Source organism: Heteronotia binoei, chromosome 15 (genome assembly GCF_032191835.1).
Source record: "Heteronotia binoei isolate CCM8104 ecotype False Entrance Well chromosome 15, APGP_CSIRO_Hbin_v1, whole genome shotgun sequence".
Taxonomy (NCBI): Eukaryota; Metazoa; Chordata; class Lepidosauria; order Squamata; family Gekkonidae; genus Heteronotia; species Heteronotia binoei.
The window spans coordinates 57,515,275-57,540,221 of NC_083237.1; the positions used below are offsets into that span (position 1 = coordinate 57,515,275).

Consider the following 24,947-nt stretch of genomic DNA (forward strand, 5'->3'; position numbering starts at 1 on the left):
CTCCTTTATCTTCCTCCCCCACAACAGACACGCTGTGAGGTGGGTGGGGCTAAGAGAAGCTTCTCCCAGAAGCTGCCCTTTCAAGGACAACTCCTGCCAGAGTTATGGCTGACCGAGGACCATTCCAGCAGCTGCAAGTGGAGGAGTGGGGAATCAAACGCGGTTCTCCCAGACAAGAGTCCGTGCACTTAACCACTACACCAAACTGGCTCCTGAAGGCATCCTCTTCCAACTGCAAACAAACCTGTCAAAAAGTCCACAACCGGAGTTCTTTCTAAGCTGAGTCAGTGTGGGGCAGCTTCTGGGAGAAGCAAGAGAGAGATCTTGGGGTCGTGGTAGATAACTCACTGAAAATGTCAAGACAGTGTGTGTTTGCAATAAAAAAGGCCAACGCCATGCTGGGAATTATTAGGAAGGGAATTGAAAACAAATCAGCCAGTATCATAATGCCCGTGTATAAATGATGGTGCGGTCTCATTTGGAGTACTGTGTGCAGTTCTGGTCGCCGCACCTCAAAAAGGATATTATAGCATTGGAGAAAGTCCAGAAAAGGGCAACTAGAATGATTAAAGGGCTGGAACACTTGCCCTATGAAGAAAGGTTGAAACGCTTGGGACTCTTTAGCTTGGAGAAATGTCGACTGCGGGGTGACATGATAGAGGTTTACAAGATAATGCATGGAATGGAGAAAGTAGAGAAAGAAGTACTTTTCTCCCTTTCTCACAATACAAGAACTCGTGGGCATTCGATGAAATTGCTGAGCAGACAGGTTAAAACGGATAAAAGGAAGTACTTCTTCACCCAAAGGGTGATTAACATGTGGAATTCATTGCCACAGGAGGTGGTGGCGGCCTCAAGCATAGCCACCTTCAAGAGGGGTTTGGATAAAAATATGGAGCACAGGTCCATCAGTGGCTATTAGCCACACAAAAAATTTGCCACTGTGTGACAGAGTGTTGGACTGGATGGGCCATTGGCCTGATCTAACATGGCTTCTCTTATGTTCTTATGTGTGAGCTAGTTCACAGTTTTGTAACCTCCGGCTCACACATTTTTGTCTTAGCTCAGGAAAAAGTGGCCTCAGAGCAAGCCGACTGACGCATCAGCTCACAACTTTAATGTCAGCAGCTCGTGAAGTAGAATTTTTGATCACAAGACTCCACATCTTTGAGGGAGCATTGTACACAACATGTAAAATGAATCGTTCAGGAGGAAAAAACCCTCTTTAACACACACACACACACACACACACACAAACCCAGCAGTCTGTTCTCTTGCTTGCTCCATGACTTTCTGCACTACTGCAGGGCCTGTTTACTCAACTGTCTCAGCAGACGGCTGCCACAAGAACAGACGTCCTCTTCCCTCCTGCCAGCCACCGGACCAGACGCCTTGGCCTCTGCCAAGTCAACCACAGGATGTCACTACCATGAGCAAGGCCGGGTGGCTTTGGAGGTCAGCAAATGCAGCCGGTCAGCAGGGCCAAAGGCCCCCTTGCCCGCAGTGAATGTCCCTCCACCCCACCCCATTCTCAGCCCGATCTGATCAGAGGGTCAGAAAAAAGAAGACGATTGCAGATTTATACCCCACCCTTCTCTCTGGATCAGAGACTCAGAGTGGCTTACAATCTCCTGTATCTTCTCCCACCACAACAGACACTCTGTGAGGTGGGTGGGGCTGAGAGAGCTCTCACAGAAGCTGGCCTTTCAAGGACAACTCTGCGAGAGCTACGGCTGACCCAAGGCCATTCCAGCAGCTGCAAGTGGAACAGTGGGGAATCAAACCCGGTTCTCCCAGACAAGAGTCTGCACAGAGAGTCCACTACACCAAACAAGCCAAGCGCCAAGAACACGTAGCAGTGTAACAGGGAATTCGGGCACGCGATGTGACCAGGTCGCTCATAGTCTCCAAGCTTGCACGAATCCAGTATAAGGTTAACTATTTATTCCTAATTAAAATATTTATAGCCTGCCTTCTCTCAACACCAAGGCCTCTCTTGTGGAGTTCCAAAATTTATGACAGTGCAGGAGACGGGGAGGGTGGGCTCTCCTAGGGCATGCATCCCATCTACCACAAGCCCCGGGAAAGGTCCAGGGTAGAGATGTGAAGGCCCCGGAAAAAAAAATCGGGTTTTTTCCCGTTTTTTTCCTGAAGCCTTTTTTTTTCTGAAAAATTGGAAAAATTGAAGAAAAGAAAAGAAAAACATTGATTATGGAACATTTTATTTTAACATGATGAATAAAACATTTTAAGACAAGGTGTTCAAGTATCTTCCAAATCATTTCCAAAAACTATGTATGGTATCAGATTATTCTAATTTCTGTGCACTGAGGACAAGCAAGTCCTAGGTCATGCCCATTCATTGAAACTTAGTCCTACATTCCCTTCTATACACTTCCCCCCTCTTCAATTCTTTTTATGAGAATGAGTTTTTTTTATTTTTATTTAATATTGTGGAGAGGAAATATGAATAATTGTTACTTCTGGATTTTTAAAGATTATTTTGTGGAGGTTTTTTTGTCTGTTCAACATAAACTAGTAAACAGGTTCAGGAGAGTCTTGCTCCATTTGTTACAATTACAAATAAATATTATTTTCAAAGTAAATGTTCGTAATAATTGTTTGGATACACTATATTTTTAATATGCTAGCTGTGATAATTTCATGCCTAGTAAAATTGTCCGTAGTCATATTTTATGTTCTTAATGTAACAGAACGCCTTTTAATCTGGAAAAGAAAAAAGTCCCTTTTTTTTTCAATTTTTCCAAAAATTTCCGTTTTTTTCCGGGGGAAAAAAACAGAAAAAAACGGAGGGGTTTTCCAAGCTTCAAAATTTCCAGAAATTTTACATCTCTAGTCCAAGGCCCCTTCTCAGACCACATTTCACAAGCCTCTTCCCCGCCCCTCCAACGCAAGAGGTAGCCACGTTCACAGAGCAAATCCATCCTGAGTCAGGTTTGCAGATTACGTCCACCCGGTGACAGCAGCATTTCAGGGCAGGACGGAACCTGCTTCCTAAAGGTACAGGCAGCTGTCAGTCTGCCCAGACTATGCCGACACAGTGGCCCCGTTCCACCCACAGTAAGGGTGGAACAGCCGTTGACACGTTATGGGTTTGCTATGCTGGTGACCTTCCAAAAAAGCTTGCTCACAGAGGTCTCCTGGGAAGGAAACTGGGTGGAGTCTAACAGTTAATGCCCCCTGCCACCCTGGGGCTGGAGCAACCTCTTCGGCTCCAGTTGTACCCATCGGGCCTGAGAAGTGCCAAGGAGGGTTCTAGCCAAGAGTTAGGAAAGGCTCCGGTTGTGCCATGGCTCATATAATCTCAGCTTGTCTCTTCGGCAAGAGGGCTCCTGATGCCAGCCTTCATCCCTAGCGGCCAAGGCCCGCCACCTTTCTTTCCTCCTTCCATCCCCTTTGAAGAGTGGGCAGAAAGGGCTCAAGCTCGACAAGCTCAAACATCTGGAAAGTGCCCCCCAGGGAGGGGGGGAAGGCACCGCCTCCGTGTAATAGGGGCTAAAGCAGGGGCCGCCAAACTTGCTTAATATAAGAACCACACAGAATAAACATCAGATGTTTGAGAGCCACAAGACGAGGGAGGGAGGGAGGGAGGGAGGGAGGGAGGGAGGGAGGGAGGGAGGAAGGAAGGAAGGAAGGAAGGAAGGAAGGAAGGAAGGAAGGAAGGAAGGAAGGAAGGAAGGAAGGAAGGAAGGAAGGAAGGAAGGAAGGAAGGAAGGAAGGAAGGAAGGAAGGAAGGAAGGAAGGAGAGAGAGAGAGGTGGAAAGAAAGCAAATATAACTTTGAATGCATTCTCCCAAGCCACAGTTTGGTCACCCCGGTCTAAAGAATTCTCTTAAAGTGACTGAGAAAAAAGGTAAAGATAATCCCCTGTGCAAGCACCAGTCATTTCCAACTCTGGGGCGACGTCGCATCACGACATTTTCATGGCAGACTTTTAACAGGGTGGTTTGCCATTGCCTTCCCCAGTCATCTACACTTTCCCCCCAGAGCAAGCTGGGTACTTATTCGACCAACCTCGGAAGGATGGAAGGCTGAGTCAACCTTCAGCCAGCTTCCATCGGGATCGAACTCAGGTTGTGAGCAGAGAGCTCAGACTGCAAACTGAAGACTACAACAATTGCTTAGAACAATTTACATTATTCAAAGGATCATAGAAAATACTATGACAAAAGCAAAATGGAACAAGCACAACAGAGAGTGGGACATCAACCCCAAAAGTCCAACAGGTAAAGTTCAAATTGGTAATCCAATCATTCTTTTCTTTCCTCAGGTAGACATCCACAGCTCCAGCAGCAGAAGAATAACATTTCTCAGACAGACTCCGGTCCAAATTCCATTCTCAAATGTGCAGTTAATAAATTTTCAGACACGCGGCTAAACGAGCACTTCTGGAACATTCGGACCCCTTTTTCGCAGAAAGCTTGGTCTTTCGCATTCAAGACAAGGCGTTTCTTCAGATCCAAACTTCCAACTCTTTACACTTCCCGATAGGCTTCAAGCTTATCGGTTCCTAACCCAGGGAGGAACAGCTCTTTTCCAAACTGAGAGGGGCGTGAGCGGACTCTGCTTAGTTGCCACCAGCCTGTGCCCGGCTCCCCTGTACGCCAATCTGAGGGGGCCACTGTGCCCTCAATCCCTAAGCAAATCTGGGGAATGGCCTGTGCCCGAGGAAGTCACAGAAGCGCCCACCTTCTTGGCCTTCCGCAAACTATGCAAAACTGAGCTACTGAAGAGGGCTGTTCTGTAATAAGGCTGCATAACACAATACATTTTCACAAACTTACTTGGATAAAGGATTGGGACTTTGTGGTCTTTTCTGCTGTGTGCAGCAGGATCGCCTTATGTAATTTCTATACTGCTGAATGTGTTATGTTAACACTTCCACGAGGCTTCTGCTTCTTTCTGGTGACTCCAGACATCAAACCTCCCAGTGCATTAGTCACCGAATGCCCCCTTTCTGTCGACTGCACTGACTCACTATCCGTCATCCACCTTGAACCCACATGAGCGAGATCATGAATTAATTAAAATAAAGCAACGGTGCCGTTCTCTGCCCGGCTGGATTCCATTGTCTTCTCCAGGGCTTTTTTTTTTAAGCAGGAACTCCTTTGCATATTAGGCTACACCCCCCTCATGTAGCCAATCCTCCAAGAGCTTACAGTAGGCCCTGTAATCTCTTGAAGGATTGGCTGCATAAGAGGGGTGTGGCCTAATATGATCACCATCTTCAAGTACTTGAAGGGCTGTCATCTAGAGGATGGTGTGGAATTGTTTTCTGTGGCCCCAGAAGGTAGGACCAGAACCAATGGGTTGAAATTAAATCAAAAGAGTTTCTGGCTCAACATTAGAAAGAACTTCCTGACCGTTAGAGTGGTTCCTCAGTAGAACAGGCTTCCTTGGGAAGTGGTGGGCTCTCCTTCCTCAGAGGTTTTTAAACAGAGGCTAGATGGCCATCTGACAGTGATGAAGATCCTGTGAATTTAGGGGGATGTGAGTTTCCTGCATTGTGCAGGGGGTTGGACTAGATGACCCTGGAGGTCCCTTCCAACTCTATGATTCTAATATGCAAAGGAGTTCCTGCTACAAAAAAAAGCCCTGGTCCCCCAATTAGGGATTCCAGTTTACAGTCCTCTCTGGTGTCACTTCCTTGAGACCAATACCAGTTCCAGAGAAGAGGATTTCGCAAACACAAAAAAGAGGAAAAAGCTCTTTGTAACACCATGGCAGAAGGCCACAAAACCACAAAGCAAAGCTCTCCAGCCTCAGCTGACCCACTGAGAAAGAGCGGATCCTGTCTGGACACCAACTTGGAAGATTGCAAGTGATACTCAGCCGAGCAGAAGAGCTGTCGGGGCAAGAAGGTCCAGCCTGTTCTCTTCCTACCACTCCCAGATGACATTTCTCAACCACCCCTGGAAGCAGCACAGGACTACAAAGGGACTGAAGCCCTGCTCTGGAGTGAAAATTCTCCAAGGGACTCCAACCCAGGAGGTGCTGCAGAAGGCACAAAGAGTGGCAGGATTCTTAGCGATGAACACCAGCTCTACAAGGGAGAAGGGAGGCGCTGGACTGCGTCTCTGGATTTAAGAAACAGAGCGCAACTCATTTTAAAACAAAGGCGGTTGGACTTCTGGATCTGAGCCACGCTCATAGGAAAAGAGTAGCCCAAAGAGGGTGACCGGTGATGCAAGGAAGCGACAGGTCTTTACCTGGAGGCAAGATCTGTGCAATGGTTTGCACCAATCCAATCTCTCTTCTTAATTCTGGCTCTCTCCTCCACCAAACACAATTAAGGGAGACCAAGGGGGTCCCCCTCTGACTTCAAAACATGCTGACTATAGCTAGTGAGAAGATGGCACTGTTGGTTTTTCATTTCCCAGACAGAAGACGACTGCAGATTTATACCCCGCCCTTCTCTCTGAATCAGAGCAGCTCACAATCTCCTTTCCCTTCCTCCCCCACAACAGACACCCTGTGAGGTGGGTGGGGCTGGAGAGGGCTCTCACAGCAGCTGCCCTTTCAAGGACAACCTCTGCCAGAGCTATGGCTGACCCAAGGCCATTCCAGCAGCCACAAGTGGAGGAGTGGGGAATCAAACCCGGTTTTCCCAGATAAGAGTCCACACACTTAACCACTACACCAAAGTGACAAGATGCACAGGTAGCAGGCCACGCCTGCTGGAAAAGAGGCACAGAGAAAGCTGCTAAGAACACCGCCGCCAGCTCTCCCTTCCAGCAAACACCCAGATGTGCAAGTGCTAAAAAGAAGAGGAAGAGAAGCCACTGGAAAGTTCTTGTGTAGGACTGCCAGACTGGCGTAGTGGGTAAGAGCGCAGACTCTGATCTCGGAGAACCAAGTCTGAATCCCCCACTCCGCCTCCACGTGCAGCTGCTGGTGTGACCTCGGGTCAGTCACCATTCTTGAAAGCGCTGCCCTCTCAGCCCCAACTGCCTCACAGGGTGTCTGTTGTGAGGAGAGGAAGGGAAGGAGATTGTAAGCCACTCTGAGACTCCAAGGGATGGGTGGGGTATAAATTCAATCTCTTCTTCTTAAATGAGAATCAGCGACCGGCCTGGACCTTAGCTAGGTAAGCAAAAGGAAGGCTGGTGCAGGGAGATCGTGGGCAACTTGGGACAGAAAGAGGGTCAAGCAGAGCAAACCACATCAAGACAGGCAAAAGAAGAAGAAAACCTTAGAAGAATTACCTACTCAGAGAAAAGCCACAACCGGAGTCCTCATTCCATTCAATCCAGAAAGAAGGGCTCTGACCAGAACAACACCGCTCCAAAAATGTGCAAAAACTGAAGTCTTAGAAGCAGGGGTCGTATTGTAGAAAAATAGGTGGTGGAGCTCATTAGCATATGCCACCAGCCCGCAATCAAAAGCAGCCTGATGCCAGAAAGGAGAGCCCCGGGTGAGCGAGGCCTGCTTGGGCTGGCTAGAGATCTGGCCAGCCCAAGCAGGCCACGCATGCCTGGAGCTCTCCTAAGCTGCCCCCCCCAGTCAAAAGGCTATCACATAAAGAAGTGGAGAAAGGGTGCTGTGGGCCTCTCCAGGGGTTAATGAGGGCTGCTGGGGGTGTGGCCAAAGCCCCTGGTGGCTGGCTGGCTGGCTGGCTGCCCGCTCTCCTAATCCAGGGATTGTTATGCAGCTGCACCTACTATTCAATGGACAAGGTAGCTGGGAAGGAAGAGGGGGAACTCTCAGAAAGGTTCAGGAGCACAACTCCTGTGAGCTGCTGCTGAATCCGAGGCCTGCTTAGAAGGCCAGTGATGGCATTCCACCTCTGCCACAGGCTCAGTGGGTGACCAAGGGGGTAGCCCCGTTGCCACATAACCACAAGTGCCCGTTTCCCTGTCTATAAAATGGGAATACGCAAACAGCCTCTTTTGCAAGGGAACAGACACAGACATCGCAAAGGCCCTGACGGCACGTATAAAATCTAAAAAGGCATTCCTGGGCTCAGAAATGGGCTGATAACCGCTTGGAACAGTTTGGAAACAATTTAAATTTAATACACCCGTCTGGAATGAGGGAAGGACAGCAGAAATGTAATTCTGGCCGAGTTAAGATCGCCTCCCTTTGTAGTTTTTTTTTTTCATTTATTTCCCAATTTATAGGTCACTTTTCCCCCTCAAAGTGGGGCTCAGAGTAGTTCACAATGATACTAAAACAGAGATAATAAATATTTGAATCAGTACAAAGTACAGAATAAAAAAAGGCAAAGAATTTACACTTCAAAAAAAAAAAGTTAAAGGAACACATTGGAACTGAATGGGGTCTGTCTGTGATAGGGAACCCGTAAACCACCATATAAAATATATCCTATTAAATATTTTGGATGCAATAAAACAGGGGTGTCGAACTCATTTGTTATGGGGGCCAGATCTGACATAAAAGAGACTGGGCGAGGCCATATGTGTACCTATTTAAGATTAGATAGCAGAGATATAAACTTTATAAAGGACGCAGACAAACACAATTAAACGAAGCAGTAGACAAGTTGCGCCTTTAAGACCAACTAAGTTTTATTCAGAATGTAAGCTTTCGTATGCTCTTAAGCAGACTTCGTCAGACAAAATGGAATGGCAAGCTATCTTTAAATATAGAGAAAGTGTAGAGTCATGAGAATGTTTTTAGCAGATTAAAAGAATCCCAAATTGGGGCCTGTGTTTGTTTGTTTAGTATTGTTAACTGGGCTGTAACAGCAGTGGAGGGTGATAAAAAGCAGACATGTCATAGGTGTGAAGTGCCATAAATCTGGGTGTCATTCTGGCTTCTTAGTTGTGGGTTTAAATGGAGGGCATTAGTATCTCAAGAAGTTATAGCAACATTATAGTTTGCCATTAGAAGAAAAGAATACATTAGAATATAGTTGAAGACCGGTTAGTATATGGAATAAGATAAACAGATATTCCCTATTTGAGTACGTCAATACAAAAACCCAAAATATTCTGATACACTGTTCTAAAAGAGAAATACATTCTAGTTTGCCATGAGAAAAAAAGGGTACATTTTTCTTCTGCTTTGTTCTGCTGCTTGAGACCAACACGGCAGCCCACTTGGATCTAAACACAATTAAAGATTTCTTTTTTAAAAAAACTTAAAACATGCTTAAAACACTAGCACTCATTGGTCTTAAAAGTGCTTTCTTTGTATTTCTCCCATGGGATCTGGGGAACTGTGCAAAGGAAGCTCTGGCTCTTCCCTGCCTTCCCCATGGAACCAGGAGGGGGAGGAGCCTCAGCCAATAGAAGGGAAGCTTGACTCAGTAGCTGTGCGATGGCAAAGCAAGCTCTTCCTCCCCCCTTCTTCCCCAAGTGGGGAGCCTCAGCCAATGGAGAAAATAGAAGTTTTGTTCTATTACTCTATTTGCTCTGTGTGGTTGAGCAAGCCTTGCAAAGCAAGCTGTTACACAGAAGTAAGCAAGAGAGAGGGAGAAGAAAGCAGATGACAGCCAGTTGCTTGGGGGCCTGATAGGAGCCCTCCGTGGGGCTGTTTTGGCCCCCAGGCCAGATGTTTGACACCCCTACAATAAAAGGTGCAGGAAAATTATAACTGTTGGCCAAGAGTCATCCAAATAACGAGCGATGGATGCAGGTGCAAGGAAGATGCATCTCATGCTCTGCTGGGGTGGCCAAATTATGGCTCAGGAACCACATGTGGCTCCACATATTGTGCGGCTCCTGGAAGCCAAGGTGGAACTGAATGCAGACTTACTCTCAAGTAAGCATGCTTAGCATTGGGACCTCAGTCAGCCTCTGAGCACTGACCCATAGGTAGAAACGGGGATATAGGCAGGTTTGCAAGCTCTTCTCCACCACAGAGACCTAGGGCAGGGAAAGAGAGCACAAGAGCCAAGGGAGTCACTGAAAGGAGGGACGGAATTAAAGAGGGCAATGCAGGGTTTCCCCTTAGTTTCATAGCTCTTGTAGGATCTGTATTACCAACCTTGGTGTCAAGGCAAAGAGAGATGTATAATGATGCAAATGGTGGACAGTGATTTATATGGTGTGTGTGTATGGTGCAAAAAAAAAAAAATCCTTAACCCTTCCCTATGCTAGTCTTAGGGGGACTGTTATTCCCTGCTTTTTTTTTTTTTTAAAGTCTCCTTCTAGCATGGTCACGTAAAGTACGTACATGTGTATTTTATCTTTGTATGCAAAGAAAGTATTAAGAGTTTTAATAAAGACATGTAATATTTGTCCATGCCTTGCGGCTCTCAAACATCTGATGTTTATTCTGCATGGCTCTTACGTTAAGCAAGTTTGGCCACCCTTGCTCTAATCCATCAGACAGCATGCTGCGGAAGTCATAAAGCTGGGCACACAGCACTCCTCATTTGCGTGAGCAATGCATCATGAGACCCAGCAGCTCCCAAACCTCAGCTAGCAACCACAGTGATCTCAAACATAAGCTTCGGAGCACCAGGAAATTGCAGAAGTCATTGCCAGCCAGGAACCGCAAGCCGCTGGCTCACAGACTTCATCGAACTGGGCAGCCATCCGCAGGAGTGGTCAGGGGTATTGGGTTGCCACCCTCCTGGTGACACCCAGAGATCTCCCACTATTACAATTGGTGGTCTAATATGCAAATGTGTGAAACAACAATTGTGTCAGGGGTGTGGCCTAATATGCAGATCAGTTCCTGCTGGGCTTTTTCTACAAAAAAAAGGCCTGATTATTACCATCGTTCTGTTCTTAGGCCGACAGTTGTTTTATTCTATAAAACGTGCCCTATCCGCCTATGATCCTTTTTGGTTCTGTGAATTCTACTGCATTGTTTTTAAGTTTAAATCTGTAGGTTTTTATTGCTATTTAAATTCGCGTTGTGATCCGCCCTGAGCCTGCTTACGGGAAAGGGCGGAATATAAGCCTACAAAATAATATAAAATAAATTATCAGAACCCCAACAGAGAATCATTTCTCGGGGTCTGAGAGAGTGCTGTGAAGGGACAGAATACACGCACTCCCTAAGAGCAGCAGGGGAAACCACTGTTCAATGTATCAAGTCTACAATCCTCCCCCACTATTCAGGGCCAGGCAGGAGAATATGACTTTTAAGAGTGCTTGAAACTTGGGTGGGTACCTGAAGGCCAAGTGTCAGCTTCTTTCTAGCCTTTATTTTAAAAAAAAAAAAAAAAAATCAGACACTGAGGGGATGCCAGTCGAAAGAGAAGTCATCACTCACTGATGGAAGACAGGGCTCTATTTTTTGGGGGGGAGCCCAGGAGGAACTCATTTGCATATTAGGCCCCACCCCCTGATGCCAAGCCAGTGGAACTGCCTTCCTGATCACAAAAAAGCCCTGGCAACAGAAGAGTCCCCCTGAGGAGAGAATTGTATAATTTTGGGGCCACAACCATAAAGGCCTGCTGTCTTGGAAGCAGATGGCCTATATAAGTCAGAGACTGCATGACTGAATGTATGTACATATGTGTGTGTGTATATATATATAAGAGTCCCTTGAGCCGGCTATCTGAACCCAGCTTCCACTGGGATCGAACTCGGGTCGTGAGCAGAGCTTGGATTGCAGTACTGCAATTTACCACTCTGCGCCACAGGGCTATAATCTCAAAAGAAGGATTAGACAGAATTGGGTAAGAAAAATCTACTAGCTTCCATGAAGATGTTACTAATATAGGGTCAAACTAGTTTTGCCGGTTCAAAATCAAAGCCACAATTTCTTGTCCAGTTCCCATGGTTGGTAAAAATGAAACCTCCATATACAGAGGCAATATACCTTAGATTAACAAATACTGGTGATAAAGGGGGATTCCTCCCTCCGTAGGGTGATCTAGTTGGCCGTTCCTGAAGACAGAATGTTAGAAGAAGACTGCAGATTTATACGCCACCCTTCTCTCTGAATCAGAGACTCAGAGCGGCTTACAATCTCCCATATCTTCTCCCCCCACAACAGACACCCTGTGAGGTGGGTGGGGCTGAGGGGGCTCCCAAAGCAGCTGCCCTTTCAAGGACAACTCCTACAACAGCTATGGCTGACCCAAGGCCATTCCAGCAGCTGCAAGTGGAGGAGCGGGGAATCAAACCCGGTTCTCCCAGATAAGAGTCCGCGCACTTCATCACTACACCAAACTGGTTAGGATCAAGTGGGGGGTCATCATCAAATTCCTCAAAGCTGTTTTTATGTCCTCCGTAAGCATTTATAGCATGAAGTACATTGGCGGCATAACTTAAAAGAGGATTGAACTAAAACCTTGCAGAGTCACCGCAAAAATGAGGAGCTGCTCTCTGACCCCGCGCTAGTAGAAAATAAGCCCCGCTGACTTAAAAGGTCCCAATTCGAGACTGCAGTCTGAAGCTGCCAATGACCACACCATTTAGGGTTTCACTGCCTTGATTTGTGACCAGAAGGTCATCTAGGAATGTGTATAACACAGCTCTCTCCTAAAGCCAAGAATTTATTCCTGTCTGGAGCAAAAATCTGTGCAACCCAGCAGTTTGCTATTTTATCCTAATCTATCCACCACGAGGATTGAAGTCCACCACCAGATACTGTTCAGGATCCTCTATGACAGGGGTGGCCAAATTTGCTTAGCATAAGAGCCACATAGAATAAATGTCAAATGTTTGAGAGCCGCAAGACAAATGTTAAATACAGAGAAAGATAAAATACATATGTATGCACGACCAAGCTAGGAGGAGACTTTTTAAAAAACAAAAGCTGGAAGTAACAGTCCCCATAAAACCAGCATAGGGAAAGGTTAGAGGATTCTTTTTTTGGCACCAGTGGGAAAAGGAAACAGACATGTATACCATATAAATCACTGGCCACCATTTGCATTATTACGCGTCTCTCTTTACCTTGACACCAAGGTTAGTAAATGCAGCTCCTATAAGAGCCATGAAACGAAGGGGGAACCCTGTGCAGCCCTCTTTAATTCTGTCCCCCCTTCCAGTGCATTCTTTCCTCACTCGTAAGTCTCTGGGCAACCTCTGTGGTGGAGAAGAAGAGCTTGCTAGCCTGCCTATTTCCCCCTCCTTCTGTGCTCCACACAGTGGAAATAGTTGTCAATGGGTTAATGCTCAGAGGCTGACTGAGGTCCCAATTGTAAGCATGCTTACTTGAGAGTAAGCCTGCATTAAGTTCCTCCTGGACCTCCAGGAGCCACACAGAGCCAGTTTGGCGTAGTGTTTAAGTACACGGACTCTTACCTGGGAGAGCCAGGTTTGATTCCCCGCTCCTCCACTTGCAGCTGCTGGAATGGCCTTGGGTCAGTCACAGCTCTCATAGCTGCCTTCCTTGAAAAGGCAGGTGTTGTAAGAGCTCTCTAAACCCCACTTACCTCACAGGGTGTCTGTTGTGGGGGGGGGGAGGTAAAGGAGACTGTGACCAATGCTTTCTCTAAGCTGCAGAGTCTTGCGAGCAAAAATTCTACTTTGTGAGCGACTGGCATTAAAGCTGTGAGTTCCTGGCATTAAAGTTGTGAGCTACTGCACAAATTATTGTGGCCTGGGGTCATCCTTCCTGAGCTAAGACAAAAATGAGTGAGCTGGAAACTAAAAATCTGTGAGCTAGCTCACGCTCACTCACCTTAGAGGGAACACTGAGATTCAGAGTATCGGGCGGGGTATAAATCCAATATCAATCAATCCATATGGAAAAGCTGCATGTGGCTCCCAAGCCACATTGATACTGAAGAGTGGCATTTAAAATACCAATACTGCAAGAGCTCTCAGAGTTCCACAGGGCCTGCAAAATGGTGCTCCTCCACCAGGCCTTTTTTAAATTAAAATCTACAACAATAGGAAAAAACAGATATTATACCATCCGGCCCAAAAAATAAATACTTGGCCCACCTCGAAAACTCCACTGGGACCTGGGACCTTTTGCTTAATACGCAGTAACAGCTATCAACGAAATTTACATCGACTGAATTGGCAGTTACCCGCCATTACTAATACAGCTTACTGTTAGATCAAATGGCACCTACTATTGTTGTATGATATTGTTTTATATGTTTTTATCTAAGATGTATTTTATATTTTTATGTTACAGCTTACTAATGCTGGTTCTTGTGACCGTTCGATGCGAGCCGCCCTGAGTCTGCTTCGGCGGGGAGGGCGGGATATAAGGCAAATTAATAAATAATAATAAATAATTCTTCAGTCTGTACGTTTTGACTTTGCCATTCCTCCCAGAGAGCTCAGGGTGATATATGCCATCCCGCCACACAATCTGGTGAGTGAGGATAGGCAGACAGAGTGTAACTAACTAGCCCACAGTTCCCCGAGTACGTTTTGTAGCTGAGCAAGGATTTGACCTGGGTTTTCCTACACCCATGTCCCACACTCTAACCACCAGACAGCACTGTCTTTAACTCAGCAGAATAAAGCTCAGTGGCGCCTTTAAGACAGTCAAAGTTTTATTCAAGGTATGAGCTTTCATGCGCAAGCAAACAAAAGCTCATACCTTGAATAAAACTTTGTCGGTCTTAAAGGCGCCACAGAACTGTAGCTTTATTCTATTGCTTTAGACCAACATGGCTACCCAGCTGGATCTATCTAAGCCAGTGGAGTCAGTGTCATGAACAGGCTATCAATCTGCCAAGTTCCAGGTTCAAATCTCATCTCAGTCACAAACTTGTTAAAAGTTTGCTAAGACAAGTTCTTATCCCTCCCACCCCAGTCTCTGGGCTTCCGTCAAACTGTGGCTCGAGAGCAGCGTTTCCTCTAAGCTGAGTTAGCATGAGCTAGCTCACAGGGTTTTAGCCTCCAGCTCACAGGGTTTTAGCCTCCAGCTTTTTTGTCTTAGCTCAGGAAAAATAGCCCCAGAGCGGCGTTCCCTCTAAGCTGAGTTTTTTTAGCCTCTGGCTCACACATTTTTGTCTTAGCTCAGGAAGGATGGCCCCAGAACAAATTAATTTATGCAGCAGCTCACAGCTTTAATGCCAGTAGCTCACAACATGGAATTTTTGTTCACAAGACTCCACGACTTAAGAGGGAACGCTGCCCCAGAGCACACTAATGTATGCAGAAGCTCACAACTTTAATGCCAGTAGCTCACAAAGTAGAACTTTTGCTCACAAGACCCCACAGCTTAGAGGGCCACGTGAGGTTCTTTCACACATATTGTGTGGCTCTCGAAGCCCCCACCACCCAGTCTTGGGGAAGGCATTTGTCTCTTTAAATCACTTATCCAAGCCAAGCCAGCCAGTAGCTTGGAGAATGCATTTAAAGTTAAAAGTTGCTTTCTTTCCACCTCTTTCTCCGTCTCCCCCCCCCCCATCTATTTGCCTTCCTTTCATATTTCAAAATCTGGCATTCATGTCTTGCAGCTCTCAAACATTTGACATTTATTCTATGCAGCTCTTACATTAAACAAGTTTGGCCACCCCTGGTCTACAACATACGGATAAGGCTGCTGGCCTTCCTTACAGGGTTGCTGTACAGATTTGCAGAAATCAGGTACTTAAAAGCACAATGGAAGCCTATGAAGCTACAATCGCAAACAAGACAGGCTGAACAACTCTTAAGAATTCGCCAGAGAGAGGGAAGGGAACCCTCAAAACCCTTTCCTGCCAAGGACGTGTTAAGAGTTGGCTGCCAAGACTGAACTTTCAAAGCCTGAAAAAATAAACAAATGCAGACACACACCCACACCCCACACACGCTTCCCCCTTCCTCCCCGAAGGCCCGAAGCCGAGCCAGCTGATGGTTCCTCTCCAGCTGTTTCTTTGCTTCAGGATTTACCTTTTTGTCAAGGACCGCTAAGCACCCAAATCGTGATCTCGATCCTAGAGGCAGTAGATGTCAAAAGAAAGCCACGCACGTCAGCCACAGACTTCCACGCTGCCACTAACAATCCCAAGTGAAAAGCTCACCCTCCAGACAGCCTGCCCACACATGCAAAAAAAAACCCCTTTCCTCCCGCCGCTACATCAACAGCGCAACCTCTACGTGGGACCCGTGCCACGGCACCGCAGATGCCTGTCAAAGTGACACTCCAAAATGCCAGAGCACCACTGGACTCAATATGCGCAGCCGTGGGAGCCAGGCACACACCAAACGCTAGCGCCACGGGTCCAGTTTCACACCCACCCAGCCTGCTCAGACGCTGCAAAAACACAGACCAAGTTTAAAAGCTAAGCCACGGTCTTGTTTTTCCACCCACGGGCTGACCAACCACTGGCAGTCTGGCAAGAGCCAGACGCTGCTGGCTTTCTCCTTGTCTTTTTTTTAAATCTGACTCTACAATTCCCTGCAAAGGACCTTTTTCTGCAATCACAGCGGGCGAGAGGCGCAGAGACAGGCAACAGTGCCTCCAAAACTGAGAGAGCGACATCACAAACGTCCACAAATGCAATAGAATCAAAGACTGCGCACACACACACATTTTCCCCCCGCCCCATGATGCAAAAACAACTACAGTTACACCCACACATGAAGTGCAGAGAACACCTTGTGGACTCTGTTGCCTTTTCCCTTTGAGATATGGAAAAGGCAGAGACACGCAGAAACTGCTCACAGAGACACAGAAGAAGAGGAAAGGGATCTCCAGCGCCATCACAGCAGCCTAGCTAGTTCAGAGGAAAAAAGAGAAGCCAAACAAGAGAAACTTTCCCACATAGATATTCAATGTGGCTCTGGAGGGAAAAGCAGGGGGGGCACCTTCAGTTTCTCCTGAGGATGCCCATCTGAGCACAACGTGGGGGTCCTGCCCAACGTTCCCTCTAAGCTGCAGTCTTGTGAGCAAAAATTCTACTTTGTGAGCGACTGGCATTAAAGTTGCGAGCGACTGCATCATTGATTGTGCTCTGGGGACCTCCTTCCTGAGCTAAGACAAAAAATGCGTGAGCCGGAGGCTAAAAATCTGTGAGCCGCCTCACACTAAGTCAGCTTAGAGGGAACACTGGTCCCGTCATAGCGATACACAAAAAGGTTTCCTCCAGAAATGACTGAGGCACGGCAGAAAAGGAAGAGCCAGGAACGGCTGTGCAAAAGAATGCGGGATGGGGGGGGGGGGAGGCCCAGAAGGAAACCCACGACCCTCCAGCTGGCTCGATTAACCCTTGCAGCAAGAGGGGGTGTGTGGACAGGCCACCGATGACAGCTGGACAAGGAAGCAACAGTTGGGTCTTCTTCAGAAGTCCCATGGAGAGAGGGGGGGGGAGGTTGAGAAGGAGCAGAGCGCGGATTTCCCCACCACCAAACTGCCTCCCCCCCGCGTCAATACTCCAGAAGCAGTTGCTGCCAGCAAAACCAGTCTACAGTTTGAAGCCCAGGGTAGCAATATTTTTTTTTTAAGGTCACCCCTATGCCTCCTGAACTTTACCCCCTCCCATCCGAGACTGCCAAGTCAACCTCTGCAGCCAGACGGAGGTGTCAACTCCAGGAGGAAGAGTCGCGGACCCGATCCTGCCCCCGAATCGAAACACAACTTTGGAATAGAGGCGGGGGGGGGGAGGCTAGAGAGGGTAAGAAACAAACAGCAGGGACCGTGCAGCGAGTAATCCGAGACTGCACTCGGAACAAAAACACGGCTCTCCAAGAGGAGGAGGAGACCAATGCTCGCCATGCACGCCCGCCCGCACACAAACATACCCAACACTCTTTCGGAACTTTTCTTCCCCCCCCCTCCACTCCGAAAACGCAACACAATCAACCCCCCCAAGCCCAGCTCTTCTTTCCCGGCCCCCTTCTGCCCAACCCCTCGAGCAGCAAAGTTTGCCAAAGGAAACAGGCAGGCAGGTAATTGCCCAGACGGGCCGCCTCTCTCTTACCTGGACGAGCGGCTTCTTGGGACGGGCAACGAGACTAGCCAGCCCCTCTCCTCGGCCGGGGGAGCCCGCACCGCGCAGCCGGCCAGACAGCCGCTCTCCTCCTCCTCCTTCTCCCCCCGGTCGGTCCCTCTTTGCAAAGTCACCCCGAGCGGCTGGCGGCTGGGGCTGGCGGAGGCGGAGGGCTTGGAACGTTGCGCTGGCCAGAGCGCGCGCGCCCCAGAGCGCAGCAGCCATTAAGGCCAGTCATGTGCTTGGCTGAAACTTTACACTGGGGGCGGGGGGGGCGGGGAGGCCGGGCGGACACGCCCATTCCCCCCCTCTCGCAGCCAATCGCCCGGCAGCGGGGGAGGAGAGGAGGGGAGGGGCTGGCCCAAGAGCCCTGCACGAGGGGACGCCGCGCTCGCCGTGCCGCCGGCGGATTCAGCCGGGCAGGGAGCGAGAGCGCTTGCGGAGGGGGCTCTGTGGCTCAGCGGCGCAGTCTTGGCTTGGCAGCCCCAGCTGTGCCCAGAAGGTCCCGGGTTCGATCGCGGGTTAGCCCCACTTAGAAGGTGACGTAGGGAAGGCAGTCTATTTAGCCTTGAGAGGAGACAACTGAGAAGTGATGTCATCACCATCTTCGAATAATCGAAGGGCTGTCATACAAGAGAGGTTGAAGTTAGATCAAAAAAGTTTTCAGCTAAACATTAGGAAGAACTTGCTGACTGTTAAGAGCAGTTCCTCAGTACGTGGTGGGCTCTCCTCCTTCTTTGAAGGTTTTTAAACAGAGGCTAGGTGGCCATCTGACAGCAATGCTGAAGATGATGATGATGATATTGCATTTATAGCCCGCCCTCCACTCCGAAGGGTCTCAGAGCGGCTCACAATCTCCTTTACCTTCCTCCCCCACAACAGACACCCTGTGAGGTAGATGAAGATATTGGATTTATATCCCGCCCTCCACTCCGAAGAGTCTCAGAGCAGCTCACAATCTCCTTTCCCTTCCTCCCCCACAACAGACACCCTGTGAGGTAGATGAAGATATTGGATTTATATCCCGCCCTCCACTCCGAAGAGTCTCAGAGCGGCTCACAATCTCCTTTCCCTTCCTCCCCCACAACAGACACCCTGTGAGGTGGGTGGGGCTGGAGAGGGCTCCCACAGCAGCTGCCCTTTCAAGGACAACCTCTGCCAGAGCTATGGCTGACCCAAGGCCATGCTAGCAGGTGCAAGTGGAGGAGTGGGGAATCAAACCCGGTTCTTCCAGATAAGAGTCCGCACACTTAACCACTACACCAAACTGGCTCTCTGCTGATTCTGGGATCTCTGGCAGATCATGAGAGAAAGGTCAGAAAGGGTTGCATCAGTGCTTAATTCTTGTGGCCCTTTCTTACACACCCAGGGAAATGCCGATCGCCACTTTTGACGTTAGGCAACGTTTTTTCTCCAGACCAGTTTGGCCAGGGATCCTGGAGGTTTTTGGGGGGTTTTGCCACCTTCTGGGCATGGAAAAGGGGTCACTCCCTATAAAAGCTGCTCAGAAGTTGTATGCAAAATGGGACTCAGTTTTAGATAGAATTGATGCCGACCCTATATATACCGAATCAATTAACAAGCGTGCTGTACGTAAGATCATTATACTTTCTTGAATTGTATTTGGTGCCTTTTCCAACCTACTTGTCCTCTGGACAGTGTACTTGTATGTGGGGGAAATGTTGCCCTAAGTGGCATTATTGGTTGAATTTTCTGTTTGAATAATTGCGAAATAAAATTGTTGGTGAAAAAGAAAAGAAAAGGGGTCACTGGGGCTGTGTAGGGGGATAACATTTGCGGGGGGTTATGCTGGATGACCCTGGAGGTCCCTTCCAACTCTAAGATTCGAATGCAAAGAAAACAGAGTTATAAGGGCATCTGTGAGCTTGCAATGCAGGAAGCTGCCCTCTGTTGTCTTTGCATGAGTTCCCTCTGGCCTTGCATCTTCCAGTTTGTGCCAATCGCTGCTGATGCTACACAGTATAATCCCTTCAGGAAAGATTACTGTTTTACTTCTCCTTCACTACTCTAGAACTGTTTCCCTTCCACTGGGGAGGGAAACCTGGGCAGCAACTCATGCAGAAGACGCAGTCTCCGGGAGAAAAATCTTTAAAAAGAACTTTTCCAGAAGTAGCAGTGAAGTGTGCCTCTATTTTTTTTTTACACTCCCCCCCCCCTCAAAGTGTGCTTTTGTGACCCCGCCCCCAAACTGTTTGTATTGTATTGTTTTAAATTTGAATTGGAGGTTTTTGTTGTTCAGTTTATGTTGTGATCCACCCTGAGCCTGTTATGGGAAAGGGCAGTATATATAAGACAAATAGATTCAAGGGCAGCTTCTATCCAAGTGCCGTGGTTAAGCTAAATGCAGGGTTATGAATGGTTATGTGTTTTTAGATGCATTTAAATGGTTTATGTATATGTCCTTTTGTGGGTGTTGATGTGTTGGTATGTTTGTGGAAGAGCACCTCATTTCGTTGCTCTCATTTTCTTTTTTGAGAACAATGACAATAAATCTATCTATCTGTCTGTCTGTCTGTCTGTCTGTCTGTCTATCTGCCTACTAAATAAAAAATACAATAAACTAGAGAAGTGGGGATTATTTATTTGTTAGTGTCCCCCCCCCCTTCATAAATTAGGACCAAAGCACCCATCCCTGTAACCAATATAACACTATAAAACTTTAAAGCTATTTAAAGGGCAATTGTATCAATAGAAGGGCAGGTAAGAGTAGCATAAAATACAGCCGGAAAACTCAACTGTTCAAGGGAGGTTTTGTGAACAGGTTAATAGGACTGAGCTGTACAAAATGGTTCAACAAACTTGCTTAGATAAAGGATTAGGTGCTGTGTGTGGCTTATTGTCAATAGCATCCTGTTTATGTGATTTCTGCACTGCATATTGTGCAGTTCTTCTGTTTCTTTCTGGTGGTTCCAGACTTCTATAATCCCAGTGAACATCCCATTTTGTCAATCATACTGGCTCACTCTTTGTAATCTGCCTTGAGTCCCTGTGAGAAAGGCGGACTACAAGCAGCGCAGAAAAATAAATTCAGCAGAGTATTAAAAATACAAGAGAAGATGGCCCCTTAAAAAACCCTTGCCAGATGTCTCCCAATCTCTCATCTTGTCAAGTGTCCTCCCCGTGGTTTCCCCACAAAGCCCACATACTTCCCTGGGAGGGGAGGGTGGTGTGGAGAAATGTGTTCCTGGTCAATTAAATCTACATACATTTTCATATAAATAAAACAGTGGGTCAGAAGGAGGGATAAGAGCTTCCTCACCCTTTGTTCTTAAGATGCTGTTGCAGCTGGCATTGTCCCAAGGGAGATGCACCCTGTGTGAGAAAGAATGAAGTTTTCTCTGGAGACGATCCTTGCCATCTTTGGCTCTTCCCCCCCCCCCTCAAAAAAAATTTTTTTAAGATGATAAACATGTAAAACTCTACAGCCTAATTAATTGGGGTCCTTTCTTCCCCCCCTCCCTCCCTCCAATTAAAATGTGGAATTTTCTGCCAGAGGATGTAACAATGACCACAGGAATAAACAGCTTTAAAAGGAAATCAGATAGGTTCACAGAGGAGAAAGTCTATTGATGGCTACTAGCCACGGTGACTGAGGGGAACCTCCACTTTCAGAGGCATTAATCCTTGACATCCCAGAGTCTGGAGGCACCATCAGAGGTAGGCCTCAGCCTCTGTGCCCTGTTGTTGGCCCTCCACAGGAACTGGTTGGCCCCTGTGTGAGACAGGATGCTGGACTAGATGGGTCACTGGTCTGATCCAGCAGGACTCTTTTTATGTTCATATGAAGGCCTTGGCCTCTCTGCCCTGTTGTTGGCCCTCCAGAGGAACTGGTTGGCCCCTGTGTGAGACAGGATGCTGGACTAGATGGGTCACTGGTCTGATCCAGCAGGACTCTTTTTATGTTCTTATGAAGGCCTTGGCCTCTCTGCCCTGTTGTTGGCCCTCCAGAGGAACTGGTTGGCCCCTGTGTGAGACAGGATGCTGGACTAGGTGGACCATCACTGGTCTGATCCAGCAGGGCTCTTCTTAAGTTCTTACGTTTCTTCCTTTTTGTTCTCTGTCTTTTCCACTTGGACTCAAGACGGGTTAAGGAGAGAGTCAGGACAATCACAGATGGGACATTCTGCAAACGATGCAATAGGGTTAGGATGATAGAGCCAACCAGAAGTTTAAAAAAACTGGAGCAAAACTGGAGAGCCAGTTTGGTGTAGTGGTTAAGTGTGCGGACTCTTATCTGGGAGAACCGGGTTTGATTCCCCACTCCTCCACTTGCACCTGCTGGAATGGCCTTGGGTCAGCCAGAGCTCTGGCAGAGATTGTCCTTGAAAGGGCAGCTGCAGTGAGAGCCCTCTCCAGCCCCACCCACCTCACAGGGTGTCTGTTGTGGGGGAGGAAGGGAAAGGAGATTATGAGCTGCTCTGAGACTCTTCGGAGTGGAGGGCGGGATATAAATCCAATATCTTCACTATCTTCTTCACAGCAAAATCTAAGCGTTAACATGACAACATCCAGTGACACAAAATGACACAGTAGGATGCAACCCTTAGCAAACTAGACCCAGTAGAAGGGCCAGCGCGTGACCTAGTAGTAGGTGACCTAGGCAATTGCCCAACAGGGGCGGAGGGCAGGTGCCCCCTTCCTGAGCCTCTGACTGGACGCTGAGGGGTTGGAGGAGCTTCCCCGGCCCCTCAGTGCCCAGAAACAACAGCGCTTCCAGTCCTCAGTGCCCTCTGAACTCGGAGAGTGCCAAGGACTGAAAAAGCCACACGTTCTTTCTGGGCACTGAGGGATCAGAGGAACTCCTCCGACCCCTCAGCGCCCAGAAACAATGGCACTTTAGTGACTGACGTGATGACGTCACCTTTGGGTAACGTCATCACTTTGTGTGCGCACTTCGCTTGCAATCGAAAACCTTTCCCCAGAGAGAGGGGGGCGGGTGCCGCCCGAGGCAGAACCCCACGCACCAGCCCTGCCCAGTAGTACAGACCACAGTCCCCCATAATTTATCCAAGTAACAAGTGAAGGCTTTTGTAACAGCACTGCCCTATCACCTGCGTAGAAAAGACCTCTCCAATAATTAAGTCTTGCACGGTTTGCAGAAAGCCAGGAAAGCGGGAGTCTTCCCGAGTTCCTCAGGCAGGCCGTTCTACATCTCCATGCTTCCTTTTCGTATTGTGAAAAAAACCCTGCTAATTGATTAATTGGGGTGCCTTTTGAATTTCATTTTTAGTTTATTGCAAAATTCAGATCAGGGCCTAGAGGGCTCCCTGGAGACCTCGAGCCCGGGGACAGATCAGAGCCAGACGGCCGAGTTTCCGGAAGGTTGCCACAGATAGCCGTGTCAGCCATGATGGATCAAACGCTTTTTAGTTGATTAATCTAATTGTGTTAATCAGGTCAATGTTACAGCCCCGCTTCCCAGGATTTCTGCTTGCAAAAACGTGCACAGGGAAAGGGGTCAGCCCACCCCACCCCAGAATACACAACAACACAGGCATAGGTGGCCCAATCCATCTGGATAGGGTTGCCTGGTCCGACCCAGGAAATATCTGGGGACTTTGAGGGTGGAGCCAGGAGACTTTGGGGGCAGAGCCAGGAACAAGCATAATTGAACTCCAGCGGGAGTTCTGGCCATCACATTTAAAGGGACAGCATTACTTTTAAATGCCTTTCATTTGAAAATACTGGGGGATGGGACATCTTTTGGAGCTCATAGAATTGGACTCCCTGGTCCAATCTTTTTGAAACTTGGGGGGTGTTTTGAGGAGAGGCACCAGATGCTATGCTGCAAATTTGGTGCCTCTACCTTTAACCCCCCCCCCAAGCTCCAGATACCCACAGATAGATTCTCCATTATACCCTATGGGGATCAGTCTCTGTAGGGTATAACGGCGTGCCCAGCGGACATTCAACCCCCCCTTCCCCACTTTCTGATAACCCTGAAGCGGGGGTAGGGTGTCCAAACCAGGAGATCCCCTGCCCCCAACTGGGTATTGGCAACCCTACACCTGGGACGTTTTTATTCCACTCAGGAATTTATCCTCTCAACAACCAGTCCCTGAGAGGCAGGTGAGGCCCAGAGATCCAAGATCACCCAGTCATCTCCATGGCAGCAAAGTGGGGAATGTGTGGGGTGCAGGCCCACCATCGTCTCAGGTGCGCGCAGCTGGCTGGTGATAAACAACCATTTTTTTACTCAAAGAGCCAGCCTGGCGTAATGCTTAAGGCCAGAGTGTTGAACTAGGATTGGGAAGATCGAGGTTCAAATCCCATGTGTGCCATGGGAGCCTGCTGGGTGACCTTGCGCCAGTCACAAACTCTCTCGGTGTAACCTACCTCACAGGGTAGTTGTGAGGATAAAATGGAGGAGAAGGGAATGGTGTAAGCTGCCTTGGGGTCATCACTGGGGAGAAAGGTGAGGTATAAATGAATTAAATAAATAAAGGCAATGAATAAAGAGGCAGCTTGGTGTAGCGGCGGTTAAGAGCGGCGGGCTCTAACCTAGAGAACTGGGTTGGATTCCCCACTGCTCCACATGAAGCTAGCTGGGGACCCTGGGTCAGTCACGGTTCTCAAAAGAACTGTTCTCTCAAGAGCCGTTCTCTCCAAGCTATCTCGGCCCCCACCTCCCTCACAGGGTGTCTGTTGTGGGGAGAGGAAGGGAAGGAGATTGTAAGCCACTCTGAGACTCCCAAGGGAAGGGTGGGGACAGGGCTTTTTTTGAGCAGGAGTGCTCAGGAACACAGTCCCAGCTAGCTGGGCATCAGGGGGTGTGGCCTAACATGCAAATGAGTTCCTGGTGGACTTTTTCTACAAAAAATCATGTGAAACAATGGTGATGTCAGGGGGTGTGGTTTAATATGCAAATTAGTTCCTCCTGGGTTTTTTTCCCCTACAAAAAAAGCTCTGGGTGGGCCTAAATCCAACTCTTCTTTTTTAGAGTTGCCACCCTCCTGGGAAGCCAAACCAGGGAGGGGCTGCAATACAGAAGTTAAGCACAAGAAACCCCAAAGGGCTGTTGCAATCCCTCTTCACTAAAGCATAAGCCTCAAAATATCTCAAAATAATTCAGAAAAAGTCTTGATATATCACCTTACACCATGTTATTACTTATAACTATCGTATACAAATGTTGCATTCATGAATGCTCATA

General features: G+C 48.0%; 1 protein-coding gene across 1 annotated transcript in view; it reads right to left on the reverse strand.

Annotated features, from left to right (window-relative positions):
• The window catches only part of RARA (retinoic acid receptor alpha), a 263,977-nt gene extending 245,966 nt beyond the window's left edge, over positions 1-18,011 (reverse strand). The window contains exon 1 of the mRNA XM_060256131.1: positions 17,765-18,011. The gene's annotated coding sequence lies outside the window, so the exon portion shown is untranslated. The remainder of the gene's footprint in view (positions 1-17,764) is intronic.
• Positions 18,012-24,947: the final 6,936 nt, after the last annotated feature.